Source organism: Schistocerca gregaria, chromosome 4 (genome assembly GCF_023897955.1).
Source record: "Schistocerca gregaria isolate iqSchGreg1 chromosome 4, iqSchGreg1.2, whole genome shotgun sequence".
NCBI lineage: Eukaryota > Metazoa > Arthropoda > Insecta > Orthoptera > Acrididae > Schistocerca > Schistocerca gregaria.
In genome coordinates, this window is record NC_064923.1 from 209,537,496 (window position 1) to 209,551,870 (window position 14,375).

Below are 14,375 nucleotides of genomic sequence, written 5' to 3' on the forward strand. Positions count from 1 at the left end.
AGATTATAGACCTGACAGTTGAACTATGGTGCTGTCACAAAAATATCACCACGCTGGCGGTAAAGGGGTACAGTGGTATTGGGGACAATGAAAGTGTCAAACCTCTATTTAAGAGTGCCATTCCCCTTGAAACAAAGAACTATGGCCATGTTCTTTACGCACACTTTCTGCAAGATGTGATGCGTCAGATAAGAACCGTACGGAACAGTAAGTATCGCACTTACTATCAACTAAGGGGAAAGCATTGCGCAGCCCTACCACCAAATAACCCTGCATGATCGTGGTCTGCCTTGGTATGTACCACAGAAAATTTCTGATCACGATGTTCCGTTTACACTTTAACGACACACGGTTCCTACTGCACTTCCGTCGGCTACAGATGACTGACTCACTCCCATGTGATTGTGGAACGGAGCAGGGCATCGACCACATCGTCTTCGTTCTCTGATACACCTCCCAACGAGAACAATGAACATGCTACTCCCAACGCAATATGTGTTACTGCTCAAATATATACGTATATTCAATAACTCTTTTAGCGGGTGAGTGTGTCAGGATAATATTATCGTGTTTACAAACAATGTGTGTGTCGTTGTATATGTTATTTATTTGGTAGCACCAGATGTAGCAGAGACTGGCTAGGTGGATCATGTCAAGGGCCACAAATAAAAAAACTAAAATAAAATAAACATAAAAGAGATATGTAAGTAGGCTGTTTAGGTTTTTTATTGGTAACGCCACATAGCGCTCTGTATGAAAAATCACTGGCTGTGCTGTGTGCAGTCAGTGGCTGGTTGGCATTGTTGTAATACTCGCCATTGTAGTGTTGGGCGGCGGGATGTTAACAGCGCGTAGCGTTGCGCAGTTGGAGGTGAGCCGCCAGCAGTGGTGGACGTGGGGAGAGATGGTGGAGTTTTGAAATTTGTAAGACTGGATGTCATGAACTGCTATATACACTCCTGGAAATGGAAAAAAGAACACATTGACACCGGTGTGTCAGACCCACCATACTTGCTCCGGACACTGCGAGAGGGCTGTACAAGCAATGATCACAAGCACGGCACAGCGGACACACCAGGAACCGCGGTGTTGGCCGTCGAATGGCGCTACCTGCGTAGCATTTGTGCACCGCCGCCGTCAGTGTCAGCCAGTTTGCCGTGGCATACGGAGCTCCATCGCAGTCTTTAACACTGGTAGCATGCCGCGACAGCGTGGACGTGAACCGTATGTGCAGTTGACGGACATTGAGCGAGGGCGTATAGTTGGAATGCGGGAGGCCGGGTGGACGTACCGCCGAATTGCTCAACACGTGGGGCGTGAGGTCTCCACAGTACATCGATGTTGTCGCCAGTCATCGGCGGAAGGTGCACGTGCCCGTCGACCTGGGACCGGACCGCAGCGACGAACGGATGCACGCCAAGACCGTAGGATCCTACGCAATGCCGTAGGGGACCGCACCGCCACTTCCCAGCAAATTAGGGACACTGTTGCTCCTGGGGTATCGGCGAGGACCATTCGCAACCGCCTCCATGAAGCTGGGCTACGGTTCCGCACATCGTTAGGCCATCTTCCGCTCACGCCCCAACATTGCGCAGCCCGCCTCCAGTGGTGTCGCGACAGGCGTTAATGGAGGGACGAATGGAGACGTGTCGTCTTCAGCGATGAGAGTCGCTTCTGCCTTGGTGCCAATGATGGTCGTATGCGTGTTTGGCGCCGTGCAGGTGAGCGCTACAATCAGGACTGCATACGACCGAGGCACACAGGGCCAACACCCTGCATCATGGTGTGGGGAGCGATCTCCGACACTGGCCGTACACCTCTGGTGATCGTCGAGGGGACACTGAATAGTGCACGGTACATCCAAACCGTCATCGAACCCATCGTTCTACCATTCCTAGACCGGCAAGAGAACTTGCTGTTCCAACAGGACCATGCACGTCCGCATGTATCCGTGCCACCCAACGTGCTCTAGAAGGTGTAAGTCAACTACCCTGGCCAGCAAGATCTCCGGATCTGTCCCCCATTGAGCATGTTTGGGACTGGATGAAGCGTCGTCTCACGCGGTCTGCACGTCCAGCACGAACGCTGGTCCAACTGAGGCGCCAGGTGGAAATGGCATGACAAGCCGTTCCACAGGACTACATCCAGCATCTCTACGATCGTCTCCATGGGAGAATAGCAGCCTGAATTGCTGCGAAAGGTGGATATACACTGTACTAGTGCCGACATTGTGCATGCTCTGTTGCCTGTGTCTATGTGCCTGTGGTTCTGCCAGTGTGATCATGTGATGTATCTGACCCCAGGAGTGTGTCAATAAAGTTTCCCCTTCCTGGGACAATGAATTCACGGTGTTCTTATTTCAATTTCCAGGAGTGTATATTATAACTATTAAGGTAAATACATTGTTTGTTCTCCATTAAAATCTTTCATTTGCTAACTGTGCCTATCAGTAGTTAGTGACTTCCGTAGTTTGAATCTTTTATTTAGCTGGCAGTAGTGGCGCTCGCTGTATTGCAGTAGTTCCAGTAACGAAGATTTTTGGTGAGGTAAGTGATTTGTGAAAGGTATAGGTTAATGTTAGTCAGGGCCATTCTTTTGTAGGGGTTATTGAAAGTCAGATGGCGTTGCGCTAAAATTATTGTGTGTCAGTTTAAGTACAGTCATGTATAATTGTTCAAAGGGGACGTTTCATATACTATATTACAAAAACATCATTTGCCATTTAAAAACCTTTCACCCTCAATTTTCTTAAATTTCACAAACAATCTCATGTTAATACGCTGTTGGACTTTGCACAGAACACCCTCGTCTGTAGTAGTGCCGCAATTTAAAGTTGAGAAACAAACATAAACTGTGAGATCTTCAAGCAAGATGAAGGTGCCTCCGACCCAACTCACACTTGCCGCCGTAGTTTGTTAGCATCTGTTGAGTGGCGTTGACTAAACTGCTAGTCTTTGTTACTGTGTTCCGCGTGTAGTGAATGGGAAGTGTACAGTCAAGTTATAATTTTTGCAATACAATAAACGTTTTCTACTATCACTGTATTAAAGTGTTTGTCAGAACGTATCATTATGTAAATCTGACTATCTAAGATGTATAAGAAAGACAAACGTGAAATGAGTGTTCTACCAAGTTAGCAGCCCACAGTAAGGTTTTTAGAATGGCATTGTTCTTATGCAATGATAACAAGAAAACTGTCTTAGGAAAGCACGCTTCCGACCACGGAGTGGGTATTAACGGACGATCCTGACGTAACGCTACGTGCAATGTTGCCGACAATACAGCCTAATGTGACATTCAAAAATACAAGCAATGTGGTCTTTATCAGGTACAGATGGAATTTCTGTTGTATGATTTCGTAGAATAAATGAAATGAAGCATCTGAGTTGGTTATTGACTTCGTCCTGTGAAGGTAATACACTGCCCCGCAAAACTCGAGAACGTGATGATAAAATAACATAAGATGTGGATTGATCTCTGGGAATTTGTGAAAGTGAGGGAGTATGATATTAGTATAGAAGTCACTCAGTCGTACAGAGAAATCTGGTCGTCGTAAGGTGTGAGGTCAGCCAAATTTGGGAGATATTGCAACACGAGGCAATTGAATCAACGGAAAAAGAATGTGTGTCAGCGAGCGAGCAGTTATGCTGCACTGAGGTGGTGTTCTTCATTTCAACATGGGCCAGATACACCATGTGGCTGACTTTACATGAGGAAGAATCATCGGGAAAATGGATGAACGGCGAAGCGTGGCGAGTGTAGCCCTGTAATTAGGTATTCTTCACAGCATGTGCATGGTGAAAGTTGTCAACTATAGACACTGCTGCCCAAGGGAGAGGGTGTAGTCGATTACTGTCAACTACAACAGGAGATGATCGCTACAATATGCAAGAGGCAAGAAAGGAACCAAGTGAAAGAATGGATGCTACCGCACCCAGATTTACCAGGCCTGCAAGATACGCAACCTCACTTGCCCCCCTCCCCCCTCCAACCCGCAACACAGACACACACACATACACACACACACACACACACACACACACACACACACACACACACACACACACACTGGCACAGCGACTCCAAGAGGCTGGTCTCCTTGCTCCACGAACGGTACGTTGTGTGCCGCTGTCACCCACACATTGGTGCACAGCTGGGGATGGTGCCAAGAGCGTAGGGGCTGGACCAACGAGAAGTGGCGTTGCGTGCCGTTCTCAGATGAGACCAAATTCATTTGGAGTAATTGGAGACGTACTTTAACATGGAGAGAGTTGGGAATGCACCCAGGAACATGGTCTGACATAATCGTTTTGGTGGTCTAGATGTTACGATATGGGGAGGCATAATGTTCGATGGGCGTACTGACCTCCAAATCTTTGAACATGGTACACTCACCAGCTAATGTTAGTGTGACACTGCGCTCCTCCCCGAATGTGTCTCTTTTCAGGAGCGCATTCGGTTCTGACTTCATTATTTTTGGAAGATCGCATCGAACAGCGCAGTGAAGTGGCACTTGGAACGATATTATATTCGGCCAGCGGAGTGGCCTGTCCGTCCCTGTGAAAGAATCCAATCGAGCACGTATGGGTTACGTTGGGGATATGCGACGCAACACTTTGTTCTATTCTTAGATCCCACACATGCTCGATGGGAGTTATATGGAGGGAACGGGTAAGTCAGTCCATTCGCCATAGCGTGTCCATTCGCCATAATGCACGGAAGAATGAATCAGTTACATGACGATCAGTTTGGCTTCAGGAAAGGTAAAGCCACGAGAGAGGCAGTTCTTACGTTGCGCTTGATAAGGGAAACAAGATTGAGGAAAAATCAGGATACGCTAATAGGATTTGTCGACCTATAAAAAGCGTTCGAGAATAGAAAATAATGCAAGATGTTCGAAATTCTGAGAAAAAACAGGAGTAAGCTCTAAGGAAATATACAATATGCAATATGAGAAAAAAACAAGATGGAACAATAAGACTGTAAGATCAGTAACTAAGTACTCGGATTAAGAATGGTGTAAGACAAGGATGCAGTCTTTCACACCATACATTGAAGAAGCAACGAGGGCTTTAAAAGAATGGTTCAGGACCGGGATTACAATTCAAGATGAAAGGACACCAGTGATAAGATACTCTGATGACACTGCTATCTTGAGTGAAAATGGGGAAAAATTAGAAGAGCTGTTAAGTTGTTAATTGAATTAACGTTTTAATAAGTACAGAACATGGATCAGCCAGCCCAGGCCATCTGCTCTATGGTTTAAATACCTTCTTCTACTTTTCCATGTAGTGTAAGTTCTCCCTATTTTTTGTTCTTTGCATTCGTTTCCTTTTTACGTGTGGTTCCCCATTCCTTTTCCCCCCTTTTACTTTCTCAAACGTACTTATGAGGTTTTTGTACCTTGAGCCTTGCTTGCGTCAGGGAAAAGGGACGGATGACCCTATAGTTTGGTCCCTTTGTAGCAGAAAGCAACCAAGTAACAGTAATGAGAAGAGCGAGCAGCAGCTTAGCATCAAAATCGGTGATCACGAAGTAGACGAAGTCAAGGAATTCTGCTATCATGGAAGCAAAATAACCCATGACGAACGAAGAAAAGAGGATATAAAAATCTGAGTGCCACAAGTGAAGATAGCTTTTCTGACCAAGAAAAGTCTTTTGATTTCGAAGATAAGCATAATTTTAGGAATAAATTTCTGAAAATGTACGTTTGGATATCAGCAGTGCATGTTAGTGAACCACGGAAAGTGAGAAAACTGAAACAGAAGAGACCCAAAGAGTCTGAGATTTGATGCTACAGAAGATCGTTGAAAATCACGTGGACTGATAATGTTATGAACTGTGTATACTTCACAGAATCGAGAAAGAAAGGAACATATGGAAAACACAAACAAGAAGAAGGGACTGGTTGACAGGACATATTTTAAGACTTCAGGAATAACCTTCAAGATACTAGAGGGAGGGCTGTAAAAGGTAAAGACCTAGAGAAACATATAGACTGAAATACATCCACCAAATAACTGAGGACGTAGGGCACAAGTGCAGTTCTGAGATGAACGGATCAGCGCAAGAGAGGAATTATCGATAAGTGTGTGCATTTGATATCTTTGTTAGCGTTAATATAAAAAAATTTTAACACATATCTATTGGCCAGTGCCGAAAACAATTTGTAAAATTTTTGGTGGGGAGCTTGGCGGCTATGTAAAAGGTTGTTTAGGTTCTTATATTGGTAACGCCACGGCCACGTAGCGCCCTGTATGAAAATCACTGGCTGTGCTGTGTGCAGTCTGTGGCTAGTCTGCATTGTTGTCTGCCATTGTAGTGTTGGGCAGCTGGATGTTAACAGCACGTAGCGTTACGCAGTTGGAGGTGAGCCACCAGCAGTGGTGGATATGGGAAGTGAGATGGCGGATTTTTCAGAGCGGATGATCTGGACGTGTGTCCATCAGAAACAGTACATTTGTAAGAATGGATGTCATGAACTGCTACATATATTATGACTTTTGAACACTATTAAGGTAAATATATTGTTTGTTCTCTATCAAAATCTTTCATTTGCTAACTATGCCTATCAGTATTTAGCACCTCCGTAGTTTGAATCTTTTATTTAGCTGGCAGTATTGGCGCTAGCTGTATTGCAGTAGTTTGAGTAACGAAGATTTTTGTGAGGTAAGTGATTTGTGAAAGGTATAGGTTACTGTTAGTCAGGGCCATTCTTTCGTAGGGATTATTAAAAGTCAGACTGCGTTGCGCTAAAAATATTGTGTGTCAGTTTAGTGTTGATCAGTATAGGGAAAGAGTGAAATGTCTGAGTACCTTCAGCTCTGCTCAGCTGTCTGAAAATCAAATAATGTAAGAGGTTTATCAGTACAGTAATTCATTAATTTTTCAAAGGGGACGTTACAACCGCTTATAAAACACTAATACAACGTATTCTTGAGTACTGCTCGAGCGTTTGGGATCCCTATCAGGTCGGATTGAGGGAGGATATAGATGCAGTTCAGAGGCGGGCTGCTAGTTTTGTTACTGGTAGGCTTGATCATCACCCGAGTGTTATGGAAATGCTTCAGGAACTCGGGTGGGAGCCTCTAGAGGAAAGGATGCGTACTTTTCGTGAATCGCTACTGAGGAAATTTAAAGAACCAGCATTAGAAGCTGACTGCAGTACAATTTTACTTCCGCCAACTTACATTTCGCGGAAAGACCACAAAGATAATGTAAGAGAGATTAGGGCTCGTACAGAGGCATATAGGCAGTCATTTTTCCGTCGTTCTGTTTGGGAGTGGAACAGGGAGAGAAGATGCTAGTTGTGGTACGAGGTACCCTCCACCACGCACCGTATGGTGGATTGCGGAGTATGTATGTAGATGTAGATGTAGTGCATTTTAAGTAGCGTATCGTAACTCATAATGCGTGAGATAAAGAGCGTAAATTACGTTGACTGTGCAAAGTAATGGAAAAGACGTTATGGGAATTATTAGCTTCTCGTTAGCTGCTGATCACCATGGCTGATGGTTATTCCGCTCTGTCTACCATGACACCTGTTTGACACGGCAGAAGGCATTTTGTTGTGGTCTTCCCCTTGCTAGTTTCACGTGCTTTGAGCTAGTAAAACAGCCTCCAAGTCTCGTGAGAGGCTTTATTAAAATTTAATTAAAGTTACGGCGAGTAATTGCATTTCAGATATAAGACGCCTAATTACGACAACGTCATACTGAATTTAATTAGGTCGTCGACGAAAAAAGTGTTCAGGCTACTACAAAAGGGCTCCTGCTCTGGGGAAACAAACTTCTACAGTCGTTTAGCAACAAAAAGCGATGACATAACCCCCACCCCTCTTTCTAATCTCTCCTCGATCTAAACATTCAAGAAGCGCGTGCTTGAAGTCTTCCGCAAGGTGGATATGATTAAGAACGAACGATTGAAAGGTTTGGTGCTTTACCTTACTTACTGATTAACAATACCTGTAACACAGAACATTTCAAATCTCTCGCACTCTTCTTGTTGGTTTTTCAACCTGTTTCGGTTTAGTTTGGCACCACTTCCTATTAATATAATCTGGGCGTTGTTGTATTACAGTCTCAATTTTCTGTAACTTGTTGAAACAGGTTCCGATTTTTTATTTTATTAAACTTTTATATGTGACTAATCTGCATTAGTAACGGTTTGAACTCCGAAATAAAACCTGCGTATATTACTCACTCGTCACCAAAACAAAAAGCTTTACACGCTATGCAACAGTTCAGTAGTAAAATGGTAACGACGAACATCGGAAACATCATCATACTGAAGCAGCATATTACTGTTTTCCTGATTATATTTGTTAAATAATGGTCATCTTAACATGCGAGAAGCTTAAGAAAATAGGTTTCATAATTGAAAGTCGATATCGCAATAATCAAGTATTTATTCATATTAAACCCATAATGGAACCCTATTGCAAAATGAGTCTTAAGCAAACGAAAAAAAAACAGAAAAAAGGAAAATAACATTAAATATTGAAGCTAATTATGTGAGTCTTTGAAATACATCGAAAGGAAGACTTAAAGGCTCACCTGCACAACCTGCGTTTTTGAATGCAAAGGAAATTACGCAGTCCACTTCACATTCAAGGTGCACAAAGATTCAAACCATGAGCTGCTGTGACTGCGTATTGTGAAATGTGAAACAACGACTCATGCGACAGCATAAAGCGACACTTACAATTGAACCACCATTACGGGACGAAGACCACGAAGCGAATCATAGTCATTATGGGAAGATACCCAGGAAACGGATGAAGATAATTCAGAGTTCTCTGACATCAGCTAAAACTCCGTTGGAGGGTGTAACGCCGGAAATGCATATCCTCCATTTCCATCTGCTGCACTATAAATTTTTTTCCTTATTTTGTTACCTGAAGATATGACATTTCTGTGTCTTTATATATTGTAATTGTTTTGCTATATATATATATATATATATATATATATATATATATATATATATATATTGTTTTGTGAATATTATTTCTATTTATACGCTGGGTCTGGCCCAGGGAAACTATGCTATCGAACTAATACATCGATAGGTCGTGTGGAGAACCAAAGTGTTTAGGATCTTTGGTAGTGTTAACTCTGTCGCGTGTGGCGCGCGCAGAGGGGGAGTGGCTGGAGGACGGCAGTGGAGCAAGTGCGTTGTGTAACGCGCCCACGAGTTGCCGCGCTTTCGGAGTGTGGCAGCATGTAATTGCGCTGGGCTTGCTATGTTAGTTTCTGACACGGTGTCGCGGACGGGAAGCATTAGCTGGCGCACATCTAGAGCCTGTTTCGCCTGGTGACCGTGTCGAGAAGAAGGCGCGCCAACATCCAGTTTCTGCAACAGCGACGGCCGACAATGAGTGACTGTCGCCACTTCCTCGATTGACGGCTTCAATCAACGAATAAGGAAGACTGGAAGCACGTAAAGTTTTAGTACTGTATGGCAGTCCTCAGCTTTTGAAACTATTCAAATCTTAAAATTACAGCAACTTAGCATGAACCTTTGTTGCTCATTGTCCCAATTGCATTACCAAGCAGGGCCCCTTCCTTTTCCGAAATGAACTCGAGTGTAGCTGAAATTCAAACGCCAGCATTAAAGTAATATCATTCCATTTCACTGCCTTAATTTCAAAGTTCAGTTAAAGTATTCACAGCTGGCTACAATATTTATATTACAAAGGCACAAATTAAGAGTGGGAGTTCGTTGCCATATTTTAGCTTACCTGTGACTGAAGCTCAGCTTCTTACATACTAAATTTGTTAATTGTTCAGAATCATTTAATTCAAGTTCAAAGTTAAATCTCTTATTTCTAAATTGCTTAGATTCAAGTAGCTTTTGAAATGATTGTTGAGGTAGCCCAAGACTAACCTTATTTTATTGAATTTCGTAGTGCTTCAGAAACATAGTTCACTATTAATTTCAGTCACTAAATTAACTTTCAATTTTCCGGTTTTATTAATTCTTTTGCTAAATTAAGTCAGAGTGTAGCGAAATTTATTACTTCTGACAAACTTTCAGTTTTCACTCTACACGTGTCAACCTTCAGTTGCTACGCTTCTAGTGCTAATTATATGTGTAATAACCTTTCTTTTTCAGTTACTATAGTAATTGTCCATAGGACTGGCGACCGTAATTTCCCCCAATCTCATGCATCTAATTACCGATAGTTAATTGTTAACGTAACGGCCACACATTTGCTTTCTTTACTAACTTTACCCCTTTTCAAAATTAATTTCCACCAGTTTCATTTGCATTTTTCCTTCGATTTAGATGTAACCCTTTCCTCCCTCTTTAGCGACAGATTAACTTCGGTGACGATTGCTTTTCCCAAATTTCCATTAGGTACACGCGGTTTAATTTTTCACTGTCATTAAGGTCGATAAGTGAGGGGGAGACGACATACTTTGACTACGAGTTACGTCCGCAACTGGTCAGCAGGCAACATAAAATGGAGGTCGCTTGCTAATGATATCCGCCTTCGCACACTGTCGAAATCGCTAGATGAAATTGGCTGTTCTCTGCAGCGAAAGCGGCTAACTATGACGTTAAACCTGATAAGCTATGTTTCACTGAAAACTTATCGCGAAAAAGAAATGCTCGAACATGAAGTTTCATCCCAAGTATGAACTTTTAGAATCTGGAGTGTTGGATGTTCACCAATCACAGCCTTAGTGTGAAATCTAGAAGGAACCACTGGTTCTCTTCGTAGACTTGGAACACACTGTCGTTCCCATCCCCATTACAAACAGACCGACGGCAAATGTGGCTCCCAAACACAACATCGGTCACAATTTTTGATCTCCCATGTGGGACTCTTTTAGGAGGGCCAACCAAACCCGCTCTTACAAAATTTCAGATGCGCGCCCATATTTTTGCGTTACACCTTTTACACACACTAAAACAAGCACATTTCACCACTGCCACGAGAATGCGAGGTAAGACGTAACATACAGCTATAAGTGGCCCTCTATTTCCACGAGACTCGGAAAGCTTTTTGTGTCGGTGGTAGGTTTCCATTTTCTGCATTGTTTGTTCATAAAATCTTTTGCGAAAGGACGCCCACTGGTGCCAAGCTGCTGGTCGTATCGCATGTTGAACCCGCCGTGTGTTTATCTCTAGGTCTGAGCTCTGTTGTACTTTATGTTCCAGACACAGACGGCTGTGAGCGGCAAACGGACCCACCGAGGTGATTCTCACACAGATGTTGAAAACAACCACAACTCAGTAGTAGGTTCCTCTTTCCACAGACTTGCCTCTGCATCTTTCGCTCCAGCCTTGCCGGACAGCCCACCCAGGAGGAGCTAAGAACAACTGTTTATCGCAGCGTACGAGAAAAACATAATTCCTGCCCAGTTCCCAGAAATTCATGCAATTCCGTAAATTTTTAAAATTAAAGGTATAAAGAAATTAAATCTAAATTAATATCCCATTATCGCGGGACATTATAAACAATGGACATAAAATTATCATGGGAAATCGATAATTCGATTTTTTTTCATATTACATGGGAAGAGGAGTTCTCAAATGGACCGACACCTAACAGGATAGTCACGTGGATTAAATTAAGTCGCAGCTGGGAGAGGTCTAATATGACGCTAATAAAGATTCTTCTCAGTAGTAGCTAGAATAGTGCGAAAAGTGGCAGTTGGCCCTAAATAACGAAAAGTGTAAGGTCATCCACATGAGTGCTAAAAGGAAATCGTTAAACTTCGGTTACACAATAAATCAGTCTAATCTAAAAGCCGTAAATTCAACTAAATACCTAGGTGTTACAATTACTAACACATAGAAAATGTTGTGGGCAAGGTAACCAAAGACACCGTTTTGTTGGCAGGAGACTTGGAAAATGTGAAGACATACTAAGGAGACTGCTCACACTACGCTTGTCCGTCCTCTTTTAGAACACTGCTGCGCGGTGTGGGATCCTTACTAGCTAGGACGGACGGAGTACATCGAAAAAGTTCAAAGTAAGGAAGCACGTTTTGTATAATCGCGAAATATGGGAGAGAGTGTCACAGATATGATACAGGATTTGGGCTGGACATCATTAAAAGAAAGGCATTTTTCGTTGCGACGGAATCTTCTCACGAAATTCACACCACCAACTTTCTCCTCCGAAAGCAAACAAATTTGTTCACACTGATCTACGTAGGGAGGAACGATCATCAAGATAAAATAAGAGAAATCAGAGCTCGTACTGAAAGATATAGGTGTTCATTCTGTCCGCGCGCTGTACGAGATTGGAATAATAGAGAATTGTGAACGTGGTTCGATGAGCCCTCTGCCAGGCACTTGAATATGATTTGCAGATTATCCATGTAGATGTATAACTGAGATCCGAATAGCTCTTGAACTTCCTCTCCCCTCATGCAATAAGTAGTCACGCCTGTTGCAGGTTACGTTGTTGCATCCAGTTTCTTCTATCTGCTGAGTATATCTGGATGTGACTTTTCAGGCTTTCCCGACGAATATGTTGCAAATACTTTTCTCAGGTTTGTCGTCGGATCATATTTTGCAACTGCCACAACATGTCGCTAATACAGTTGTTCGACATCTTTAGGTTGTTATAGCTGACGTTGTCAGTGCAATAAGGTACGACTGAGTATAGGTGCTCAGCGGCCTCGAAACTTACCAGGCCAGGAGCAGGCAATACGCTTGCGCGAGAAGACGCTCGCACTCGGAGTAAAGCGGCGCTCGTAGTGTACCCTCCCGGGAACTGCAGGAAGGCCTTTCACGAGTGCGCTGTGGGCAGCGACTGTACTGCCAGAGACTCACGTGGCTGAAATCTGAAGTAAATCTCAAGCACTGCGCTGCGTTGAGATATGAATCGGAGGTTCTTGTTTATTCTGGTTTGATTTAATGGCAGCCAGTGCCGCATTCTGATATATATGGCCTCCTTAGAAAAACAGTCCTATAAAGATAACGTGGAGAATAAAACTTCGGTCTTGTAGTTAAACATGCGATGTCCTGTGTCCAGGCTACCTCTGACTTACCTGGTTTGCTCAGGCGTGTATGACGATGCTGTCCAACACAAAGTTCTTAAACTGTTCTGCATATCTGCTCAATCTAAAATTTCCCACATTGGCAAGAGATTTTATATAGGCCACGGCTATGTTTCCTAAGGCCAAGATCGTCTTTGACCGAGTGCAACAAATTACTCAATTTTGCAGTTGGCCGGAAAACTCTTGATGTCGTGTCTCTTAAGGATTCTTTCTATTCTTGAAGGCACGCCTCTAAAAGACGGCGAGAACGCCGTTGCAACGGGTGTGTCCACATCTTCATTTCCGTCTCTGCTTTGAACTTGCACATCACAGAGTGCATAGCGTATCTTCCAATCACAATAGCTGTTTCGTTTGAACACCTGTCTTAGGTATCTTCCATATCAGTCTCTGAGATCGCCAAGCTATTATTTGACACGCTCGGTACAGAGGAGAAAATCAGAGCAAGGAAGGAATCATAGCTAAAGTTCTACAAACCCGTGTCAATAGCAATGGCCTCCATGATAGTCAGAAATGGACCATAAGATATAAAGACAGAAGCGGAGTTTAAATATATCAAATGCAATTTATTAGAAGTGTGGAAGGAGTCTCAGTAACTTGAACGGAACTTAGTAATTAAGGAGTCGTAAGATGGATAATATTATGCAGACACTTAGCAAGTACTGCAATAAATGTATTTGCCACAAGCAGCAATCAGAAAATAACAGAGTCTCCTTTATGAGCAACTAAGACTTCCTTTCTTAAAGATGATTTACGCCAGAACATTATTCCCTCGTATGTATGGTTGGACCGATTATCATACAAGTGACATCCCAAAAAACGAAATAATTCTGCTTGTTATATATTTAATGGAAATGGTTTACATGTAATAAAGAAGAACAATAGAGGATGAAAGACTGAGACTTGTGGAACTCCTACGTGATTCCTCTCCGGCCATAATAATCTCCTCTTATGACTGAATTGCTAAGTACACCTCCCTGCATCCTTTTTAATATGTAGGGCATTACCCATTACTTGGCTACACCATTAATTCAATGAAACATTACATTATCAAGGAGAATAGTGATTTTCGAAGACAAATGCCTTAGGTTGCAGAAAATGCCAACCGGCGCTACTTTGTTATTTAATGATCGTAAAATGCGGTATGTGAACGTGTAAATCACTTTCACAGTAGAGCAACTCTTTTGAAATTCAAGCTGTGATTTACTGAGGGTATTATTATTGCTCAAGTTGGATGCTGTTCCAGAAGATATCAGCTTCTCCAAACTTTTAGAAAGTGACTTCAGTAGTGAAACAGTTGAGTAGTTATTGACACCTATACTGTCACCTTTCTTATTGAGCGGTTTACAGACGACA